Below are 23,682 nucleotides of genomic sequence, written 5' to 3' on the forward strand. Positions count from 1 at the left end.
TTAGTGTTATAGGCAAGAATTGGTCCTTGTGAATGGCAACCTTTTGTCCCTTATTAAAAAAAAAAAACCTTAAAAGGTGCATTGGCAAAGGCTAGATTCCGAGGTTGTTGATCTTGTGAAAAGGAGCCAACATTCATAAGGGAATTTATAATGGGAAAAAGTGATATTATGCTGACAAATAAATCTGGCCTTTTTAAATAAATGGATGGCTTAGTGAAAAACATAGTTTGTTTAAATCAAGCCCTGCATGTATGAATGTAAGCAACAGCAGGTAAATAAAAATGGTAATAAAAGCCGCCTTATTTCAACCCAGCAATACAAAAATTGGTGTGTAAAAGTTATTTTTGAATGTAAATAATAGTGTTGTCTATAGGCTTGATTGTCCCTTGGACTGAGCAGCTGAGGAGAGAAACACCCTTATGTTCTTGTGTGATAAACCCTGATCAGACATGCCAAACCCGCGAAAAAAATGCAGAAATTGGGCTTGGTTTTGGCTTAATTGGCTTGCGAGTTGCTTGTTGGCTAGTTTTTGACTTGTAGATTGTTGCTTGTTGTAGCTTGTTGCTTCTTTTTGATCAGCTCCCAGCAAGCCGGGGCAAGCAGGGGTGCACAGTGGGCCCACCGCAGTCCCTGACTGCACGCCGGGGGGATCTAGTCACATAGAGTGTTGGAATTCTTAGGGATTGGCTTGTTTTGGCCTTGTTTTGAAATGGGATTAGCTTGGTTTTTGGCTTATTGTGAAAGTCGGGCTCGTGAAAGTTGGCAACTGTGACCCTGAAGTTCATGTGTAAAAGTGAGAGGTCCCAAGGAGCTGAGTTAAGTGGGGAATGGGCAGAGCTTGGCTCGCTTAGGTGAATAGTCTAGCCAGTGCAGGGCAGGAGGTCTTGTAATTTGCTTCCACCTCTTCCCTGTGCTGTTCTTTGAATGGCTCACTTACCCAGGTTTGTGGCAAAGCTTCAAAGTAACCATAAAAGTACTGTGAGAGAGGCAAGGTGGACAAGGTAATATCTTTTATTGGACCCAACTTCTGTGGGTGAAACAAACAAGAACCACCAAAAGAACTTGCTCCAATAAAAGATATTACCTCACCCACCTTGTCACTTTCATAACCTGGGACCAACATGGCTACAACAGCATTGCAAACATCCAAAAGTACTATGATCTTTCTAGAACTAAGATGCCAGCCTCGCTCCTGTCAAGTGGCACATTACTGTGTGAATAGTCCCATGGTCATCACTGGGACCAAACAGACAGAATACGTTTTTGATACTTTCTCAGGGTGTCCATACTGGGAGTCAACATATTACCCCCCTGCCTCAGCGAGTGAGAGAGAGAGATTTGCTGATGCTTAACTGAGTATCAGCTCTCTGACACCCCCAGTCTGTCAGCCACCTGAGCAATCTCCTCAAGACCCTGCCAACTCCTACTTTGCCTTCCAGGTTAACACTTGGTGTACCCCAAGATCCTCTGAAACATCCCTCGGTTGTGTCCAACCCTGTCACTGAACAGTAATAGTAATTATGAGGTTCATTATTCCCAAGGGAACAGTATATACACAGCTTGGTTGGTACCATTCAGGATCGGGTCCTTTATAAACCACAGCACAGAGATATAGTTAGAGTGCAAACAATCATGTTTATTAACAAAAATTAAGATTTAAGAAATACTGAGTAAGAATAGTGGAAATAGAAATGCACATAAAGCAAAAATATAACATTCTCTTTAAACTTAACTTTAACAGGCTAAAATCCTTATCTAAAGTACAGGTTTCAGAGTAGCAGCCGTGTTAGTCTGTATCCGCAAAAAAACCCAGGAGTACTTGTGGCACCTTAAAGACTAACAAATTTATTTTAGCATGAGCTTTCGTGAGCTGCAGCTCACTTCTTCGAAGTACTCCTGGTTTTTCTTATCTAAAGTAGTTTCTCACCTAAAACAATGTTCCAGCATCACCAAACTACCAGGCTGGAAGCCACCATTGATGGATGCAAAAAGCACTGTCCTTTCTGCGCCCTCCATGATGGATAATCAAAATATTTTACTTGTCCCCCAGTTATAATCTAGCAAATGTTTGAAATGCCCTTCATTGTTTGTTCTCCAGTGTGCTGACCCCCCAGGTTGACTTCACACCCTCATGTTGACTTGGAATGCAAACGTAGCTCCCATTGTGTTTGGCTTACTAGCCTAAACTTATATCAGAGAAAGGGATAGGTGAATAGGCATGTTTTCTTTGGCTGAAAACCTGTTCGTCAACTCTGCCTTGTCACATAGTTTAAAACATATATTTTAGTGGGTACACATAATGTTTAAATATTATCAGTACATACATTTCTCAATTATATTAATTACACCAGCTTTCATTTGATACCTCACAAGATGCTATTTATGGATAAATACCATCAAAGTGGTGTGTTGGTGTACTGAGTTTGTCAGGCCTGTTAGGAGTTGCTGATACTGAGAAGTGAAGCCTTTGCCAGCTGGCAACAATTGGCCTTTATGACACAAAGCTGTACTACTCAATGTCAGTAAGGATGTCAGAATCTCGCCCTAAGTGTATGAGTCATGGTTGTGCCTCCACTTACATGCCAACCAACAGAATTGGCTGGTTGCACAATAGGTAGTATGCTACTCACTTTAAATGTGCATTTCTGTGTCATAATACCTCCCACTTTTACCTCTGCAATGGTGCTTCTCCATACTAGCCCTTCTATGAGCTGCAACAAAGCGCATAGAAGGGCTCCCCAACAAAGACAGTAGCTCCACCACAAGCAAACACCTGTCAGTGCTGACATGTTTTTGTTCTTTTTCTGTTGAATTCTTTTCCCCTTTTTATGTCCTACGTGCAATCTCATTTTTCTGTATATTTGCTTTTAATTTTGTTAATAGGTTCAGATTCTTATACCATATGGGTATTTTATTTTTCCTTAAATAGGATTATTAAATATTTACATGTTAATATTTACATACAGTAGCGTCAGAAATGTCTGTGGCATTTTGCAAATAAGTAAAATACCAAAGTTCCTCCACCTGAACTGCTTACATTCCAAAGGAACAAGGTGGATTAGGTAATATCTTTTATTGGACCAACTTCTGTTGGTGAGAGAGACAATCTTGCATACGTTCCAGAGGGTCAGTCCTGCTAGGTACTGAGAACCCTCAACTCCCATTGAAGTCACAAGCGGTGCTTAGCACCTTGCAGAATTGGGTACTAATGTAGACAACATATATTTGAGATGATGTAAGGAGTAAACTATTTCATACAAAAGCAGTTACATCAAAACATATTATCCTTGTATTGGATTCTCAAGAAAGAGAGACCAGACCAATATATTCAAAAAGCAGAAAGATGGAATTTACATAATTCCCCAAAAGGACAAGCATGTTTGGACAAACAACCCATTTCATTGCCCTGGAAATCATTTATGTTCTGATAAAAAGCAATTTAAATGAGTTAGAGCAGTCCTGAATATCATTACTTTTGTATCCAGTTACTAACTTTTCAGTATATCTTATTTGCACTCCTCATCAATTCATTTGATAATCCTGTCTTTTTCAAGAAAAAGAGCAAGCAGTGATGAAACATAGCTTTTGTAGCTTAATTTTCTAAAGTAATGCTGAGTGTCTTCCAGTGCCCAAAAACATCAAGGAAATTCAGAGCCCAGGACCCCTGTTTCATTTGGTGCACAGGATGGATAGTGCTCACTGAATGAGAAGCAATCCAATTTTTGTTTTATCATCATAGTTCAAGGTGTGGGCCTCATGCATTATTTACTGTACACTATTCAAACCCTGCACTGAATACAGAATTATTAATTTACTTGTGGAGTTTTCTGTGGTGTTTTTCACTATCATATCTAAGAGCTTCACAACATTTGTGAATTTATTTTCATAACCTCCTTGAGAGATGAGGGCATGCTATTATCCCTTTTTTACAGAGGCACAGAGTGATTAAGGCCAAATGTTTTCTCAAATTTGGATTCCCACACTAGGTATTTTCAAAGCACCAGCTCTCATTGACTTAAGTTGTAGCTTTGACTGCTCAGCAGTTCTGCAAATTACATCCCAGGGTCTCAAGTCAGGCACCCAGAAGATAAAATGTAGTGACCAGGTGTGAGAAGTCTCGTTTAGAGTGCCTTGCCCAACATCACAGACACACACTGTGGCAGGGGCAGGGATACAACAGAGTTCTCCAGGGCAGCATTCAATTGCTTTAACCAGGAAACCATCCTTTCCCTTCTTGTAAGTCACCTGGCTTGTTCACTACACAACTCCAACAACTGAGCCAGAGTTTCTAAAAACAGCAACTTGATTCATCCCCAGAGCAGGTCAGTCCTGTGCATTGCATGAGGTATCAGTGGTGTTGAAAAAAATAGTATGTGATCATGTAATTAAAGACTGAATACACATGCACAAAGGCATTGCATTAAGTTGGCTCAGGGAACTTTGATTCTGGCATTTCCTAATCTTTGAGTGCTTGACTTTGCACTCTTTTAATGATGTGTTATCTATCTATTCGGGCTAGTTTGTGCCTGGCTGTCATCCTGGTTTTCATAGTGCTTGGTGAGATGAAAGGATGCTGCTTCCAGTTGTTATTCCAGGACAGAAGCTACCCCCAAAGCATGCAGAAGGAGACAGAGTCATGACCTTGCTCCACTCCATACTAGCCATCAGCAAGGGAGCACACTGGACTGCACCTAAGTGTTTGTGCCACATGTGTCCTTCCCCAGTGCGTTTGTGGGCTTTGGGGTACATTGTGGCCTGCTGATGGCTATGTAAACAGTAACCAATCCAGCCTTGGATATTTTAGGCCAACTTCTTATCTTGAGCAGGAAAAACCTTGACAGGAATAGTTGAAGAGGGAAAATATGGGGAATTCCAGCTTCAATAGTGGAATGATACTAGTACATAACACATTTCAATGTGCCAATTCCTGACACCCTGCAGAAGAAGAAAAAAAACCCTATAAATATGGTATTTAGTCCTAATTAGCCAGAAGCTGGGTTGTTAAGCAACAATTCAACTTTTGCTGACTTGATAGCTAACCATAAGGTTAACTTCAGAATCAATCAAGCATCCACTTGGATATAATTTACTATGGTGACATATGATTTGATCATACAAAGCCTGATGATTACAAGCTGCCCTGGTAACGCTTATGCTGTTTACTCAGATGGTCACTGAATAAATATCAAGGATAACAAAAATGTGCACAAGGATATTTTTAGTAGAAATCAACCATGTCTGGCTGATCATTTGTGATGAATGATATTAGCAGGACAGAGTTCCCTGTGAGAGTAATTTTTATGTATTACTTTCATTAGCAATGTACAGTATGTCGAAACACAATGGCTTGCATGTCAGAAAAATACTATTAAATTATAATATCTATGAGTCAGATGGCTTTCCATTAGCTCTAAAATTAAAGGGACATTAAAGGTGGGGGGTTGTATTCCATTTTGTTTTGTTTTGATTTCTGTTTTACACATTGTTTTTAGTTAAAGATAAACTAGATACAGATGAGAAAGAAATGCATAATGTTTTCATATATGTTCCTTCCTTCTGGAGAGTAGGGAGGGCTCCATTGGTGTTTTACTTTATTTTTCTTGTCAGACTGAAAACACCATTTAGCTATTTAGTAGCTTGATTGTGTGAGAAACAGCTCACAAATTTGATTCTAGGTAGGTGTTCTTGCCAATTATTGTCTGGCTCAAAGGGTCATTTTACAAAAGCCATTCAACAGATCGTTTTTTGTCCTACCTTAAATCTGAGCCGGATCTTTTACTACATTGCCCAGACCAAAAAAAAAAGAAAAAGAAAAAGAAAGAAAGAAAAGCTGTATAAAGAGTAATAACCTTGACTTTCCAGTACATATTTTCTGCTCATATTTTCTGACTAATTTGCAACAGAGATCATAGCCATATGATCTGTAGACGTGACATATAGCTGCTGTAGCCTCTGACCGCAAACTGAGGTGTTGAATTGAGAAAATTCAGATCCAGCTACAGAAATCATGGATACATCTTCAGCTTCAAGAGCTTTGCAAGGTTAAGTGTATGATACTTTTATCTCTTTTATTACTCTTCAATAAAAATCTTTCCTATTCAATGAGGATAGTGTCGGGACAGGAAGAGTTAATGAAAGTCTCTGCTTTTGGTTGACTGGGACTGTGATGAGCAGCAAAAAAACAAAGCTACTAATTATATTACAAGCATAGTTCTGGTTTTTTGTTTGTGTTTTTGAGGTAATAAAAAAACCAACCTAACTTCATTTATTATGATTTGCTTCAGAGCAGCCACTAAAATGCTACTATTGACTTTTTCCCAAAAACTATATTTTAGGTGCAAAATATATTCATATCCATATAGAAAGAATACTGCTCTTAAAGCATGGCTTTTGTGACACTACTGTTCACCAACAGAGGAAAAGGAATAATATTCTTCCTCAGTCCCTTTCATATTTCACTGCTGTTGGGAGAGTGGGGAATATATGTTGTGATTCACGCAAGAGTACTTTTGTTAGAAGCAACAAAATAGCATTCTACTGGAGGATACAGAAGTACCATAAATCCATATATTAAGTTTCTTGCCGTATCCAGGTTAAGTCACGGCAAACTATAATAAATAATGAGCAAAGAAGTACATCTGTTTCTGTAAAGCATTTTAATACAGACATTTTTAAAAATCAGGGTGGACTAGTTGACTTTTGCTAGAGCTGTCATAAATATTGGCTGCAAAAGTGCCAGTCACATACCCCTGTGTATAAAAATCCAGCATTTTGCCTGAAATTTTGTGTGCAAGTGACAAATGTTTTTAAAAATTATCCTGGACTTTTTCCCACATTCCAGTGCCTGAAGAAATTTCAAGGCTATTTTTACCAGTGCATTTCCTTGTTTCACATTGGTTTGATTGAAACTAGTCACATGGTATGGATTCTGTTTCCCTGGTTGATTGAAACTGTCTTGTTTGCTTAGGAGTAATTGCAGAAGCTATTGTGAGTGCTTCTTTGAGTACAAGTCTACTCTTAAAATGCTGCATCAGTGCAGCTGCACCACTGTAGCACTTTAGTGAAGATGGGAGAGCTTCTCTTCCTGGCATAGTTAATCCACCTCCACAAGAGCCGTAGCTATAACGACTATGTATCTGTTTTTTCCCTCCTCTTATCTCCCACTCTCAATCTGAATTACAAATTATGGGCTAGATCCCACAAGGAGCAAGCGCTGTACATCCCTGCAACTGTTTTAGTAGAATAGCAGGGAACTTTTTTCTTCAGGTGTTTAAGAATCCATAGGAATCCATTTCCTGCTCTTTTTAATCCTCCCAGTTGATACTGCCAAGAAACAGTTGCATTTTTCTCAACCGAAAATGGTTTTCTGGCTCCAAACCTGGACTGTGTCTGAGTTTCACTTGTTAGAGAGCAAACGTGGCTTTAATGCTATCTTTACACTCCTTCCCCTGATCCTGGGGCTGGCTAGCCAGCCAGCCATATTAGGGCAGCCTTGTTCTAATATGCACATCTGATTGCCTATGGCTCCCAAGGGCCATCATGGCAACTGGAAGTCACCTAGTGTAGATGGGTCAGACATGCCCCCACATTATGAGAACTGCTATGACGGTTCTATGCCACATAGGGATTCCCCCTAGTTTGGGGAATCCTTCCCCCAGACAGCTAAACTGGCTTTATGGCTGGCTTGCACATACAAGGCAGCTGTAGAGGGGACATGGATTTGAACTAAAGTTTCTTCACCATGATAAAGTATACCATGTTGTCAGTACACTTCCGCTCAGAATCTGCTCAACTGTGCCTGTATCATCTTTACAAACCTATTGTCTGTTTTACATAACTGAGAACTGACTCATAAATAAGAATTGCACAGATTAAGGCCACTGCCTTGTTTAATCCTGGCTCTGTGGTCAAGGAGAGGAAATTAATGGAATTTAACTTGTTTAAGGCCTAATTTCAGATCACTTCCCTATTAAACCCCTTCCCTGAACTCTGAAGTAAAGGAATTGGCTTGATTTTAATCTATTAACCCTCACAGTAGATTACAGATCTATAAGCATGGAGCACACCACTCCGAGAGAGATCACTAATCAGAGGCTTTCTTCTGCTTAATTGAGGCATCAGAATGATTTCACACACTGTGGGAGCAGCAGCAATCATCTATGCAGAAAAGAGAACTTCTGAAAGGGCCATCTCTTCTAATAGAAACTGGACAAGATGGCCAGGTCTAGAAGCTGTAACATGATTTCCCATTATTAGGCATCTTATCTTGCAAACCCCAGAGAGATGTGTGGAAAAAAATAAATGTCCAGTTTGCTAAATTTAACTGGGAAGAACAGACCATTATAGAGAAAGCACCACATTTTGGAGCCAGAAATTGAGAAGCAGTTCCTTTTCTTATATAGATGAGGATGCTGCGACAGAGGCCATTAACAGTGAAATAGGAAGAGTAATATCTGGAAAGTGAATTGCAGGTTGATCTCTCTTCCCCATAGTAATGATGTAAGAGAAGTTTGCAGTAATGTCACGTTGTAATTCATGCTTCTCCAAATTGAAGGAGAGGGATCAGTTACAATGTGAAGACTGGTAGTAGAGAGGTCATAAGGTGTATTAAGGGTAGTGGTCAGAATTCCAATGCTGGTTCTACTAATATACTCCACAATACAGCAGCAGCATAAAATATGACTGCATTCACTTGTCTGAAACCCAGAATGAGAACAGTGGGTAGGGGCTTCCCCCCATTATATCATTTATATAATATGCCGCTCGATCACTTGGTTGGCTGAGGGTTTACTGGAATATCAGTACAAAATGAGTGGGTACCTTGGCATATGGAAGATGACAACATTCTGCTTTTGCTTTTCATAATTACTATTAACAATATGAAGATATACGGTTGGGGATTGCACTGGGAAGCCAGAATAGCACTGCAGGACCTTGTAAAAAAATTTCTTTCACAGTTATTTGCTCCTCTCTAGTACCATAACTTTCATGTAAGTAATGCACACCCTGAAATCAGTAATGCTTTGGTACCCACAATATTACTTACATCACCCAGCCTTATTTTTTGCATGTTCAGTAATCTTTAATTATAGGATCACAGATTCTTTCCAAACAAATCAATAGACTATATTGAGCTTTCTGTAATCTTAGATAAATATATGTAGCATCTAGGTAGTACAGAATAATGTTCTGCTCCAGTTGGCTTGATCAAGACAGATTACCTTATTTACTGGTGTGATGGCTCTCTACTGGCATTCCTCCCAGAGTGGAAGTCTGTGGTTCTTCCCACTTCGGACTGGAGTACCAGGCTACAACACCCCCTAATCCCTTCATACTGTTACAGAGTGAACAGTTGCTTTCACCCCTTACAGTCCCTCATGACTGCATCGCTCAGGTGACAAGTTTCACTACCTTCAGCTCTGCCAGGGTGGATCCTTGCAGTTCTACTACTCTTAGCTAAAATTCCAGGGTAGCAGTCCCCTGGTTTCAACCATATTAACACACGGAGGCCCAACTGGAATTGATACCTGTAAGTCACTTGTCTCTGGAAACCTGTGATCAGCAGTTGATTAAAATTATTCAAAACAGATCCTTCTGTATTGTCCATTCATCTCAAAGGTACACACAGCAAGAAGAGAACAAGCTAAGAATCCAAAAGGTTTACCTGCTTGGGTGTTTCTTAAAAGCTCATCATCTCCTTCAAAGCTTAGCAAAGGCCAGCTGGGCAGACACATCCTGCACATCTCTGCCACAGCCCCACAGACCTTCTACATTCTCTGCTCTCAGCATCAGTCCTGTCTCTCACCCCCCAAGCAGGTCAAATATGTAAAAAAGTACAGATCCTATGGTAATAGTATCTCATTCTTGTTCGTTTTTCAATTGGGTGTATAGTTAAGAACCAAGAAACTAATTCCCCGGTCACATGGGTTAATCAGTTTTCTTAACTTTCTCATTTCAAAAATATGGATTTGAAATGTTTGCATAAAGTTGAGTATAGATACTAAGATTAGGGTAGGTGAGGAGAATGTGACAAATGGAAGGGATAACTGGGAAGACTGAGGTAGCAAAATGCTGAATTCAAAGTTATCACATACAGCTGCATCCCAATTTAAAATGAACTTCTCTCTTATCCATAGAGTCAGCAATGGTCACTGTCTCGACAGTAGAACACATTAAGGTATGGCTGCCTGATTAATGACTTCCATCCGCATTGTGGGTGTTGCTGACTGCAATAGAATCATTTTCAAAGTGACTCCCATGCTGTATGATAAACTGATAGACAAAGGATCTGACCCTCCTTCACAAGAGATCTTTGGCCACAGAGAAATCTCCACCTACTGTGTTTCTCTATGCTTTAATGTACTAGAAATAAGAAAAGTCAAGCTGAACAGTTCTTATTGTGTAGGGATAGGACTGAGCTGGGATGGACTCCAGCAAAACTTAAGATTTAATATATAGTAACACTTCTGAACTGCTACTGTAGATGTTTTAAGTAATGCTGCATAAAAGAAATGATTTCCAGATGTAATATCATTTTCAGGTTATATTAGGTACTGTGAATATTTGGCAAATATTTTCCTACTCCCATTCTTACCTGTGTGTGTGGCAGGGGGGGATATATAGAAGGAAGGTTAGCAGCTACTATAAGGTGGGAAATAAATTTCCATTTTAACTCCATTTGACCCTGATAACATTCCAAAAACTTTCTTTTGTTCCTTAAAACCACTCACTCACCACCACTACAACAAAAACCCATGAAGATAAATTAAAATTCTAAGAGAAAGTTACAATTTTAAAACACTGAAGTCAGGAAATGACATGTCATCTTAACACCACCCTTTTGTTTGAATGTATTACCATATAGTTTTTAATTATAGGTTCACATACTGTTCCTCAAATAGTATCGTACGTCATCAGTTCCTAAACTGTGGCTAGGGATCCCTTCCTAAAAGTCCACGAGGGCAGGTAACATAGGAAGCTAGAGGGAGTTAAATCAGATTCAGACTAAATCACAAAGAGAGATTAAAATGAACAAAAGTAGACAGTGTGATTAATGGTTTTTTTTTCAAAAAGGATAGAATACTTACCTCAAGTTATGTAATAGTTTCAAAATGTTTCTTATTCTGGAAGCATTTGTTGTTTTTGATGCTAGGAATTTTTGCATTTGGAATTGGGAAAGATGGTGACCTACACCACTACGAATGGAAGGAAAGACACACACAAGACAGGTTTCAGAGTGGCAGCTGTGTTAGTCTGTATCAGCAAAAACAACGAGGAGTCCTTGTGGAACCTTAGAGACTAACAAATTTATTTGGGCATAAGCTTTCGTGGGCTAGAACCCATTTACTTTCTTGTATTTTTCACTTCATGCATCTGATGAAGTGGATTCTAGCCCATGAAAGCTTATGCCCAAATAAATTTGTTAGTCTCTAAGGTGCTACAAGGACTCCTCATTTTTTTTACCCACACGACAGTTTGTGAACTTTTATGAAAGTTTCAGAATACCTCTCCATATGCAATGCAATATTTATCTATAAACTTAGATACACATGTATACTATTTTATGGCAGGAGTCACCAGGTGGTGCCACTACACATAGTCTAAGATGTTACAAGATGTTCTTTAGGCTATGTCTACACTATGAGTGATTCCCAGCTCCCATATACAAACTTGCTTTCACTCTCATCTGAAATAGCATGCTAAAAATAGAAGTATAACCAAGTATGGGCTAGCTTCCACAAATACATACTCATGGGGTTCAGGTGGGTTTGTACTTTAGGTGGCTAGGCTGTGCTCAGATCTAGCACACCCCTAGGTCATAATATAGACATATCTGTAGTGCACAAGCACTGTTCACTCTTTGAAGAAACGTATTGTAATTTTGTAATACAGCTTTTACGGGGGTAGCTGTGGTTACCACAAAGGGAGTTTATCTTCAGCTTAATCTCTCTAGAATCAATTCTGGAGGCAGAGTTGCTTCCTGGGATTTTTGTGACTTAGCTATCAGTGTTTTATAAGGATGTGGGGTATTACTGCAGAGGCCAGAGGTCATCTTCCATTTTGGAAGGTGGGTCTTAGACTGGAGGAGGCAGTACAGAGTGTGGCTAGGTGAAACTTATGGTAGGTTCTCATTGATGCGTTATGTAATGTATAAATAAAAATAATTTAGTAGTTACATATAAACTCTCCATGCCTTAATAAGAAAAACACATGAACCAGGCATCAACATTTTGGCTGTGCTCCCTGAAAGAAGGAGTTGCCCGTGTTTTGACCACCTCTGTTCAAGGACTGGTGTATGTTGTGTAAAACAAACAAGTTGCACTAAAAATATACCCAAACTCCATGTTACTAATTTCTCCTCCAACAGAAAGCTGACCAGCAAGACCCCAGCATCTGCTGCCTTTCAACAGAGGATTGATACTACAGTATATTATTTTTGTCATAACAGTTCATGAACATAGTTGATTTTATATGATGAGTTTTCTCTTCTCTAAGTTATATTGTGACTAATTTAGCCATGAACTTTTCAATTTCTTTACAAGCAGCTGCACAGTCATTCTTAGATTCAGTTTAGGGAATAAGGCCATTAACTACAACTGTTCTGTTTTTTAAAATTGTATTTTAAAATTATTTTTTCTCCTTGAGGTAGAACCACATTCTCTAAAGTGTCCAGTAATTCTGGGTTTCCATCTTTAGTCTCTCAGGGGTAGTGTAAGATGCTGGCTATTCCCCAGCCCACAGAGGACCTTCTCCTACACCCAATGTCCCTTTCTAAGCACAATTTTATTTTCTAAACTGGGCTACAGCTCCCAGGTGATTTCCCCTTTTGCCTTTCTTTGTCCTTTCTGTTTCAGGATTCTTCCTTGCTCTTTTAGCTGGGCACCACCTCACAGGGCTTTCACACACCACCCCCCAGGTTCCTTCTGCTCTGCTCCCCCGGGACTCTGGCAACATCTCCTAGGAAATTTCCTGCTCTCCCTTCCTTATTGACAGTTTGGCTCTTCATAGCCCCACCCTCTTAAATGGCCAAACTGGGAGCACCAGTTCTAGCACAGGGGAGCTGAACCTGTTTAATTTAAAGGAGCCAGCCAACTTATGACAGTCTGATTTTCTGTGAAGCTAAGCAATTGTGATTGACTTCAACTACTCAGCACTGGAAAAATCAAACAGTAGGTGTCTAAAAAAGAATTAGTAGCCACTTTTGAAAATTTGGGTCTTCCTGTTGTTTGTAATTAGCTATAGCAATTAGTAGATTTGCTGTATCACACATCTTTTTTTAAAAAAAAGAAACAAATCAGGAAAGTAGATATTTTTGTTTTTCATGTGCCGGGGTATAGCTAGATAAGTTCATCCACCTTTGATAATTATTTTATGATAGCACATGATATCCAGTGGTTCTCAGCATGTTTCATTTAGAATATTTAGTACAACTGTGTTGACATTCTGTGAAGCTCTTGTGATAGCTGCATGTCAGAAGTTTTTGTGACTGAATTTGATTCACCTGAAGGCAGGTCACAAATCTCAGTCACAGTTCAGTAGATCATCCAGATTTTATTGTTCAAGTTAGCCTTGTTTTATAGCTGGCTTCCAAAGCAGCATACCACCAGTGTGGGTTCAGATGAGAACAAACTAAGGAAACATGAAGGAAGGGAGTGAGGAGGCAGAGGGAATGAGCAGGCTCCTAACGTTCCATTTGTACTTATCTAAAAGTTCTGTGGTTCAGTTCTTGACATTGTCCCTTGTGAATGACAGCAAATTAAACAGTTATAAAGTTCATCTTTGTTTAAAAGAACAAAGAATGGCTGTTTATTCCGAAGTTTAGTGTGTTGGCTATCTCTGCCATCACTTTAATCAAGGGACACAGCTGACAAGGAATGTGCTAAATATGACTAGTAGGAGGCTGCAGATAACAAGACTCAATATTTTGCTTCAATTAAGAGAGTAAAAATAACAAACCGTAGGCATATCTTTTTCCTTTCCATATAAAAATATATGCCCCAAGTGTTAGTGAATATTAAACATGTCCCTGTCCAAAGTCTATCAGACTCTAAACCAGAGGGGTAACTTAGAAAACTGTGTGAAAACTAACGAGATTTCAGATCTCAAAAAATGCATATACTTAGAGTAGTATGACATATAACCAGTCATTTGTACTATGTGACTTTCATAATACCTTTAATTCATAGGATGAAGGTTGAATTTCTAACAATATAGCCAGTTTCTAATAGTAATATTCTCAAGGGGTATTGCAGTGTATTCGTATGATATGTAAGGGTATAATTTTTTTTAGCCCATCTACTTATGGGGTTCCTAAATCTAATGAGTCACACTGCCATCCTATACCTGGGGAGTGCTTCTTATTCCTATTGTATAATAAACACCACATAAATGGCTGGGAGTATACGTGAGAGAGAAGTGGGAGAGGATTATAAAATATTTTTATGAACAACATTAACATAAATTATTGGCTAACATTTTTCCTATTTTATTTCACAGAACAACTGCTCTTAGACAGTAGTAATAGTTTCATCATACATTATTGTTTAGAGGAAAACAGTTTACACACAGTACCTGTAATATCTACAGTTTGTTTTGTCAGCTTTGCTACTGTTATTCAGTACCTGTCAAGTACACTAGTTAGGTGGTAAATTTATAGCATATACGATGGCTGTGTTTCCCAAACATATTCCTTTTGTAAAAGCCTGCAAAATATAACAGCAATGAAGAACACCAGAACTCAGATTTGTTTTTCATAGAACAACTAGTAAATCTTTCCACACATTCTGACGCATCTTTCTATTGTACTATTTCTCTATGCAAGATCCTCCTTTATAATTATTATTAATTATGTCATGTAATGCGCACTTAGTTTATTTTAGCTTCTGTTCGCAGCTGCCTGTAACCTTTCAGAACACTGAAATCCTATTTTTCTGGGTTTTTCCTCTGTTCTAAATTTCATTTTGGAGTTTGGCATTTTATTTGTTCTTTCCAAGCCTTCCTACACCAGCCTTTCTTTTTGTTTTCTTTGTTTTTGTTTTTTACTCTTTCATTATATTCCTTATTTCAGTCTTTGACAAACTAGTTTGTTCTTGTTCTCTCAAGTGTAAACTTATTTTTCTCTTAATTTTTCCCCCTTTTCCTATGCACAAGCTATTAGCTGACATGTTTATTTTCCAGACCAGCTTTTTAAATTTGTTTTCCCTCCCTTCATTTATAAATGATGTAATATATTATTTATATACTATTTCCCAAGCGAGTCCTAAGCAGCATATTTGATCGTCCTCACACAAGCTATTCCATGAGAGAGGCATCTCTCAAGCAGCTGACACCAGTGAACCCAGCTAGTTTTTTAACCTCTTCGAATTTTAAGGTCCAGCCAACAACTGCATACGTACTCCATCACTCAGGCTATGAAAGTAATGCAGTGTGCAAGTCCATTCGCTCACTTTTGCTGAGCTTGCTTTGTTTTGCCCATTTCATATTCAGTCACAAGGTAGCCTGGAACAAAAAGCTGGCCATCAGAGAGACATATGGCCTAACGTCAGTACTGTAGATGCACTCGATCAGCATCAGCTCAGCATCAATAATTAGACAGGGGTCAAATAATAATGTTGGCATCCAAACAATCTAGTCAAACTTCAGTTGTCTCCACAAACTGCTACAAGAATTGGATGCAGTCTTTTAGGCAGAATTCAATGTGTACATTGAAAATACTTCTGTATCTGTGAAGTTAAATGTGAACAAGGGATTGGTGCCTTTTACTTTGTTGTTAATAATGTCCTCTTACTATCCTTTTTTACATACTAACTAAAGAACTACATTTACTTTGTATATGACATGCTGTCCTTTAGAATCTAATTAAAACTTACTTTTTGGTCCTTAGGTAGAAAGATTACTCTGCTGAGATGAGCTCTTAATTAATGCACAGAGAGCCTGAAAGTCCCACCTCTCAACAGTGATGATTGACATTCAAGGATACATAAATTACACTAATTGAGCTTTGCATCAATACAGTCTTTCCACAGCCAACTCATCAGAGAAGGTAGGTGAGCAGACCAGCATAAAATGTTATTTCACTATGTTGTATATTTTCCCAAGGGGGAAAAACTTTTCAAATTGCTGAACATTTATCATCATGGGAGGCAGTTCTTCCCTTCAGTTTTAAGATGTAGCTTTTGCTTTTTATTATAAAAATCAGCATTTTTAATATAGCTATTTAAATGTTAATAACCACAAACTTCACAATTTACAAGCAGCAAAATCTTACAAGTCAATTATTATATGCAAAAATAACTTGACAACATTTATTGATCCCAAATTTTGTTGCGTAGCAACACACAAACATTCCCCAAACCGGAGTTGTTTGGAATCAAAGCCAGATTTTGTCATTCAGATATTTAGCTAATTATTAGTGCACTAAGTCTTTGGCTCAAAAGATCCTGCAGAAATCCTGATGTACAATATATATTAATTGCATTTTCAAACAAATCTAAAGGTATTTTAAGGCTCAACTTTTTATGGTGAGTATATTATTTATTACTTTTACTCAGTAACAGCAACTTCTTGTCAATGGAGTAAGACTTAGACATGTTCTCAATACTGTGAATTTTGCATTACTGTCTGAAGTGCTTGTCTGCATATTCTACAATAATATTAAAGTGATGTACAGTTTGTAAGAATGAACTGGCTGTTCTGTCTGTAGAAGGTCCTCTTTTAATTTTTCACCGACAGTCTGATGTAGTGATTTTATGATATTTAGGTGTACACTCACTCATTTATTTATAGGAACTGAAATTTAGGGACTTTTTGGTTATGTTTCTGAAATATACTTGTGTGACAGGGCTGGGCTTATCAGTGGTACCCCCTAATAGTTAGTTCCTAGGTCACAACTCTTCCCAGTCTCTAGCATCTCCTACTTCTGGTCACTATGGTGTGATGGCAATCTCTTCTTTAGTAGATAGAAACTCAGCCTTCCAGCCAGGTCACCACTGAAATCCATCCCTTTCTGGAGTAACAGAGTCCAACAAAGCATAGAAGTACAATATCCCCCCAAAAGGAGTTGCATGCCCAATTCCAGGCCCTTGAGGACCTCATACCTTTACTTCAGGACTTACATTGTCTATATCCCCCTGGGCTATCCCTCTACTGGGTTCTGACCCAAGACCCTAGGAGTGGCTATGATATCAAGCACCCAGGAATGCTCTGAGACTGACACCTTGGCTGCTTCCTACCACTTACATTCCTAGTCCAGGGCATTGTTACAGTCTCACAAACAATCCAAGAAAAGATAGAACCAAGGGTTCTTTAATCATTAAGGACAAGCTAGTCGCTGCTGTGAGACCTAGGGTAGCTGCCACCTACAAACCCCTTTCCTGCAGCAAGGATTGCTGCAGTGCCCATACTTAGGATAGGGGCATGGACCTATCCCAAGAGCCCCTATCTGCTATCCCTTCTTTCTGCACTGTCTGTCTCTCTTTTAAACTCCTTCTCCAGCTGGAACAGACTCTGCAGGTGCAATAGGGCAGGGCCGCTTGGGCCCAGAACTTCTCCTTAACCTTCCCATTGGCTCTTGTGGTCAGGTGCCCACACCTTTTCTTTTACCTGTGGGCTTGTTAATCCTTTACAGATAAAGCAAACAGAGAACAGACACCAAGAGGGATTTTACAACTGACTGGCTGGCTGGGTGTTCATAAACAGGGGCTACCCTCCCCCTTCATTTATCACATGACCCCCAAATCACAAACAGTGCTGGCCAGCCTGGTTCAGGTCGGGTCCGCACTGGCTGGGATTTCTTCCTGTAGGTTTAGGAAACAGAATGAATAAGATTCATGCACCTCTGAACTAAACAGTACTTTTTACATTTTAAGGACTACATTAGAATGTGGGGACATTTTTAGAATGCAGGGACATTTTTACCTGGCTGATTCTGGGAAACCTTCCTGGGAGAGTGGATCAGCCACTTTGTTAGAGGCTCCTGAAATTTGTTATATCTCAAAATCAAAACCAAAGAAGTTGTTTGTTAGTCTTTTTGACTGTGTGAAGCCACTTTAGTGCAGCATGGTCAATCTGCAGGTGGACCCGCCGTCCCCAAATGTATGGGCCTTTTTATCCCAGTGTTGGGTTTATATACTCCATCACAGCTTGCCATTTAATTTAAGGCTATATTACAGTGCAAGCCAGTTAAAATGAAGTCATTGAACAAAATCCAATGTGCTCATCTTTAGCTGATGTTCATGTAAAGAAAGAGGTTCCAATGAGAGCAGGGTGGATTCAGAGAAACCAGGGAGAACTGGGATATATCACAGAGATATTTGGCAGAAGAGAGAAATTGCAAATGGAGTGTGGAAGGTGGCGGAAGCAATCAAGGAAGAAAACTGAATTCCCCTCTTCTTACCCCTCCCCCCCCCGCAAAAAAAAAGCCTACATAAAACTGTAGGCATGGCTGAAGCAACAACTTACTTTTTAATCTGTTTGGTCTGGGAAACTGACTTTTGTCTAGTTTGTTTAAATTGTCTGGATAACTTCAGCCCATTTTAAAATGAGCTATTGTTTTTTCCTTGTTTTTAATTTTCATTTCACTCATAAAATCTGTTCCTTTAGTGCCTTATGTTAAAGATGTCAGTGAAAATCTTGAGTCCTTGTAATAAGATCAAATAAGTATGAAATTGTTCAGTAATTTATTACTTTTACCTGGGGTCCTTTTGGTTTCTAATTATGGGTATGTGTCCATTCAGGGCTTGTAAAATGTTTAGACATGCCACAGAGGTATTATTTTAGGCTTGTTAAAGAAGCCAAAAGAATATATAATGACTGTGTGTGCCGAGTTTCAAACATAGAACAGTAATACTTCCTCAAACACTTTCCAAATTGAAAAAGATTAACTGAAACCTGTGATTATCCATTGCCTAAGATTGTGCTACATCTGGATCAGGAAGAGATACAACTGTTTGTGTTTAAATGAAAAGTGAATTTATTCGTGAAAGAAAAACTGAAGACTACCTGTGTATTGATAAGGTGATTACTTAACTCCAGCTGCTAATAGAGACTTCTGACACTTTGCCAAGCAAGTTATAAAGAGAAGGGTCTTTGGGTATATATACAGTTTGCTAGGGAAGAGATGCTTCACAGAGATTCCACATCATGGTCAAATTGCTAGAAACTAGATAGTTCTAAGATGTTGAACACTAGAGCCAATGGGCTGGATCTGGTCTGCCTGTTGTATTTACAAGACCCTTATGGCAGGTAAAGATACGTCAGAATTTAAAATTTAATTTAAAAAACAATGTAAGCTCTGTGGATATTATGAAGGTAACCTTCTAAATGGTGAATCAAGGCAATGCTATCTTACTGAATCTATACAGAGAGAGGCTGAAATTTCTAGAACAGTGTGAAGCATAATATTCATCTCAATATTAATGAAGCCTAAATGACAACATTGACTCCTTCACTAATGATCATTTTAATAGAAACACCCATTTAAAAAGATTTTCCACTTTAATGTTGCTGTAGCTGCGTTGGCCCCGGGATATTAGAGAGACAAGGTGAGTGATGTAATATCTTTTATTGGACCAAATTCTGAGAGTGAAAGAGACAAGCTTTCAAGCTTACACAGAGCTCTTTTTCATGTCTGGGGAAGGTACTCAGAGTGTCACAGCTAAATTCAAGGTGGAACAGATAAGAAATTAACACATGCTGCAAGAGACTGTTCAAAGTGAAGTGGACAGTTAACACCTCTACTGTCATAGGACAAATAAGGGTAACAGATTGTTGTAATGAGTCGTAAATCCAGTGTCTCTGTTCAGTCCGTGATTTTTGTTGTCTCGCAGAGTTAGGAATTTAAGTTCCCAGGCTTTTTGAAGGTGTTGTGTAGGTTTCCTTTGATGCTGAGGATTGAGAGGGCAGATATGAAGTGATTGTTTTATGATATGGTGTTTTTGTCTTTTTTTCATTTTTACTGTGTAAGAGTGTATGAGAGCATCGTGTTTGTCTTGTTTCACCCACATAGTTGCTATTGGGACAGTTAGTGTGCTGGATGAGATACACCATATGTTGGATAGGCATGTGTAGGACTGCTGGATGATGAAATATTTGTTGTGGGAGGTATTGATCGCTGTAGTAGTGGAGATATGTCTGCAAGTTCTGCATCTTTTATTATGGCAGGAGCTGGTGCTGCTCTGAATTGCTATGTCCTGGGCTTTGAGGAGCTTATTCCTGATGATGAGCTTGATGAGGTTGGGGAGGTCATCTGAAGGCCAGATGAGGGAGTTCAAGAAAAGATTTATTTTAGGATGTGGTCCTCATCAAGTACAGGCTGTAGTTGTTTAATGATACCCTATATGGGTTCCAGAGTGGGGTGATGAATGACAAGTAGGGTTGTGCAGTCATAGAGTTTTTTTCCCTTCTATTGAAGCAGGTTATTTTGGGGTATTTGGGTGACCTGTTCTGTGATCTACTTCTCTGGTGGAGTGTCCTTGTTTGATAAGATGGTATAAATGTGTTAAGGGCCATATCCTGAGCATATTCTGTCATATCTGAGTGTTGCTGTAGATAATGGATTTCTTGGTGTGTTTGGGGTGGTTACTGGATCTGCAAAGGTTAGTATGGGTTTCTTATATGTTTTTGTAGAGTTCCATTGTTGAACTTGATCATGATGTCCAGGAAATTAATGTTAGTGTGGGAGAATTCTAGAGAGTGTGTGATGAGTGGGTGGTGGTGGTTAGATTTCTCCCACAACTTCATGAGGGAGTTTAGGTCATCTATACAAAGGGTAAAAATATTGATGTTTCACAGGTATATCATTAGTTTCATGGTGCATTTGTCCAGAAATTCTTCATGGAGATGACCTATGAAGAGGCTGGCATGCTGGGGAGCCATCATAGTATCCATGATTATTCCCATGTTTGTCCAGGGGATTACTGAGAGGTTTGGTATAGGAAGAGTAGGGCAGGTGCTGGTAACCTCCTCTGCAACCTCCCCTTTTCCTCTAGACAGGAGGAGGACATGGAGAGGCCTAAAATTCCTGTGCAAGATTGTTTGGTTGGGGAGAGAATGAAACACAGAATGGAGAAATCATAAATTGCTTCAAGGAGTGTATTAGAATTCAAGTTCTCCACCCTCTCCCCAAGAAAAATTCTAGTCAGCTCTGCAGGTTGGGGAGCTCAAAGATGGAACCAAAATTCAAAGTGAAGAGAAGAGCACACAGTCAAAGAAAGATGGAAAGTAGAAAAGAAATGGGAAAAAGAGGATGGAAGGAAAGAGGAATAAAGGGAAGAAATGGTGGAGGTCCTAAAAGTGTTCTGCATCATTTATGTACTGCAGGATCCTGAATGTAACAGTTAACTATGCTAAGTTAAGACTTATTCATACTGAAGATCACTTTCATCTTCAATATCATTGCAAAGCTACGTTGGAAATCAGTGAGAATTTCAGTGGGGAATTATAGTTAGTATGCGTCCCTCATTGTGTTCCTCCAGGACCATACATCTTAATTAAAAATGCAGTTCTGCATGGAATGAGTTTAATGTACTTTGGTCTTCTCTATGGCATGAGTCCTTGGACAAAGTTAAACACCCTGCAATATTGTGTATCAAAGTTATAATTACTAGTGTAGTCAGGCTTTCCATAGCATTCATATGGGCATGTTAGTTTCATATTTTTGCCATTGTTACTTTGTATAGGTGCCAATAAAATATGCTCATTTGACAGCTTGAAATGGGCATCTGAACAAATGTTGGGAGCAGGTACTAACTTGGGTACTCAGAGGGAGCAAAAGATGGTGTAACTGTCTGGTTTCAGGGTCAAAGGAATGGAGTCAGGCGGTGCTCTGCCTCCTCAAATAGTGCCATAGGAGGCTGAAATAATTATTGGGAGTCCTGAGGGTGCTGAACACCCTGAAGGATACCAGACACTGTTACAGTCATATATAAATAGAAGGGGGGAGCATGGAACCTAAATATTTATTGAAATGTACTGATGATTTCCTGAGTGAGACAACAAAAGTGAAGCATTACTCCGAAATCAGAAGAATCTTAAATCTAACAAGCAAAGCCTGAATTGAGAAGTATGCAGACTTTCTGAAGATCTTACATCAACACTTCATTGATTACGCCTAAATGGATCCAATCAAATATAAAACACCTCTTCTCCTTAAGGTTGCCAGGGGTCCGGTTTTCTACCGGAACCACCTGGTCAAAAAGGGATCCTGGCTGGGCCGCTAAAAGTCTGGTTGGCAACAGCAGGGCAGGCAAGTTTCATGTCCAGCTCTGTGCGGAAAGCAGCCAGTATGTCCCTCTGGCTCCTAGGGGGAGAGGCAGCCAAGGGACTCCACACGCTGCACTGGCTCTGCAGCTCCTATTGGCCAGGAACCATGACCAATGGGAGCTGTGGGGGCAGCACCTGTGGGTGGGGACAGCGCCTGGAGCCCCCTGGCCACTCCTCTGCCTAAGAGCCAGAGGGACACGCCGGCCACTTCCCAGGAGATGCACAGAGCCCCCTCTGAACCCCTCTGCCCCACCCTCCAGTCCGGAGTCCCCTTCTGGACTCCAAACCCCTCATCCGCGACCCCACCCTAGAGCCTGCATCCCCAGCCGGAGCCCTCACCCCCTCCTGCACCACAACCCCCTACCCAAGAGTGGTGAAAATGAGTGAGTGAGGGTGGGGCATAGGGAGGGAGGGGGGATGGAGTGAGCAGGAGCAGGGCTTTAGCAAAGAGTTGGGAAAGAGGTGCAAGGATGTTTAGTTTTCTGCAATTAGAAAGTTGGCATCTCTATCCCTCCCGCCACAGCAAACCTAAGGGCTCCCCATAACAAATCAAAGGACTCATGGCAATTCAAGCTCCCTGCCTTGCCAATGTTCCCTTCTGCACCTAGATCCCTGTTAACATTCTTTTTGGTGGGCACTGATTATTGAATAAAAACTTTGTGTTTCTATGGGCTCGTGCCCAGGGCATGGATCCATTGATCATGCATTAATCTCCCCCTAGCTAGAAGTAGTATGGGTTCCAGGCTGGGGGCTGCATAAGGTTCCCAATAATTAAGTGGAGGTTGTGAGGAGCATGATGTTTTATGAATTGAAAGAATGGATGGAAAGAAATTTCCAGTTTTAAAAACTGTTTGTAATTAACAAGAAATGTGCACCTCAGATGACCATAGAGGGCATTTGGTTACTCTTTGTAGCAAATTATTTACAATATTAAGAGGATTCCTGGGACATTACAATATAATACCACTTTATCATGTGAAATGATCTAACTTTGTGCTCACATTTTTTGAGAGTTTGTGTATTTATAATCATCAAATGGCAATAGCTCACTATGTGCTTCATTAGACTTAGTATCTGTGGAAATATTTATTAGTGGGAAAATTAAGCATATGTTCATAATGTTGGCAGCTAACCCTGCTTCAAACTCAGATGTTCTTCTGTAGTTAAAATGTGTTTTATATTAATTCAACAGCAGTATTTTGGCTGTAACATCAACTTTCAAAAAATATTGAGTGTCATCCCAGTTAAGGACAATTTTACTTCCCTTGCTTATGATAAGCAATTAAAGCATTAATATCAGATATTTCATCTGAACAGTTACAATAATAAAGTACAATCAGCATAACATTATGAGCCTAGACTGGAACCATTAACATAACAGAATACCATTCAAGCTAATAAAATCTGCCCTTATTACATTCT

General features: G+C 39.5%; 1 protein-coding gene across 1 annotated transcript in view; it reads left to right on the plus strand.

Annotated features, from left to right (window-relative positions):
• Window positions 1-23,682, plus strand: part of TENM3 (teneurin transmembrane protein 3) — a 2,204,264-nt gene that overhangs the window by 1,238,960 nt on the left and 941,622 nt on the right. The window contains exon 10 of the mRNA XM_039540233.1: window positions 15,884-16,042. The gene's annotated coding sequence lies outside the window, so the exon portion shown is untranslated. The remainder of the gene's footprint in view (window positions 1-15,883; window positions 16,043-23,682) is intronic.

This window comes from Mauremys reevesii, linkage group 5 (genome assembly GCF_016161935.1).
Source record: "Mauremys reevesii isolate NIE-2019 linkage group 5, ASM1616193v1, whole genome shotgun sequence".
Classification (NCBI taxonomy): Eukaryota; Metazoa; Chordata; order Testudines; family Geoemydidae; genus Mauremys; species Mauremys reevesii.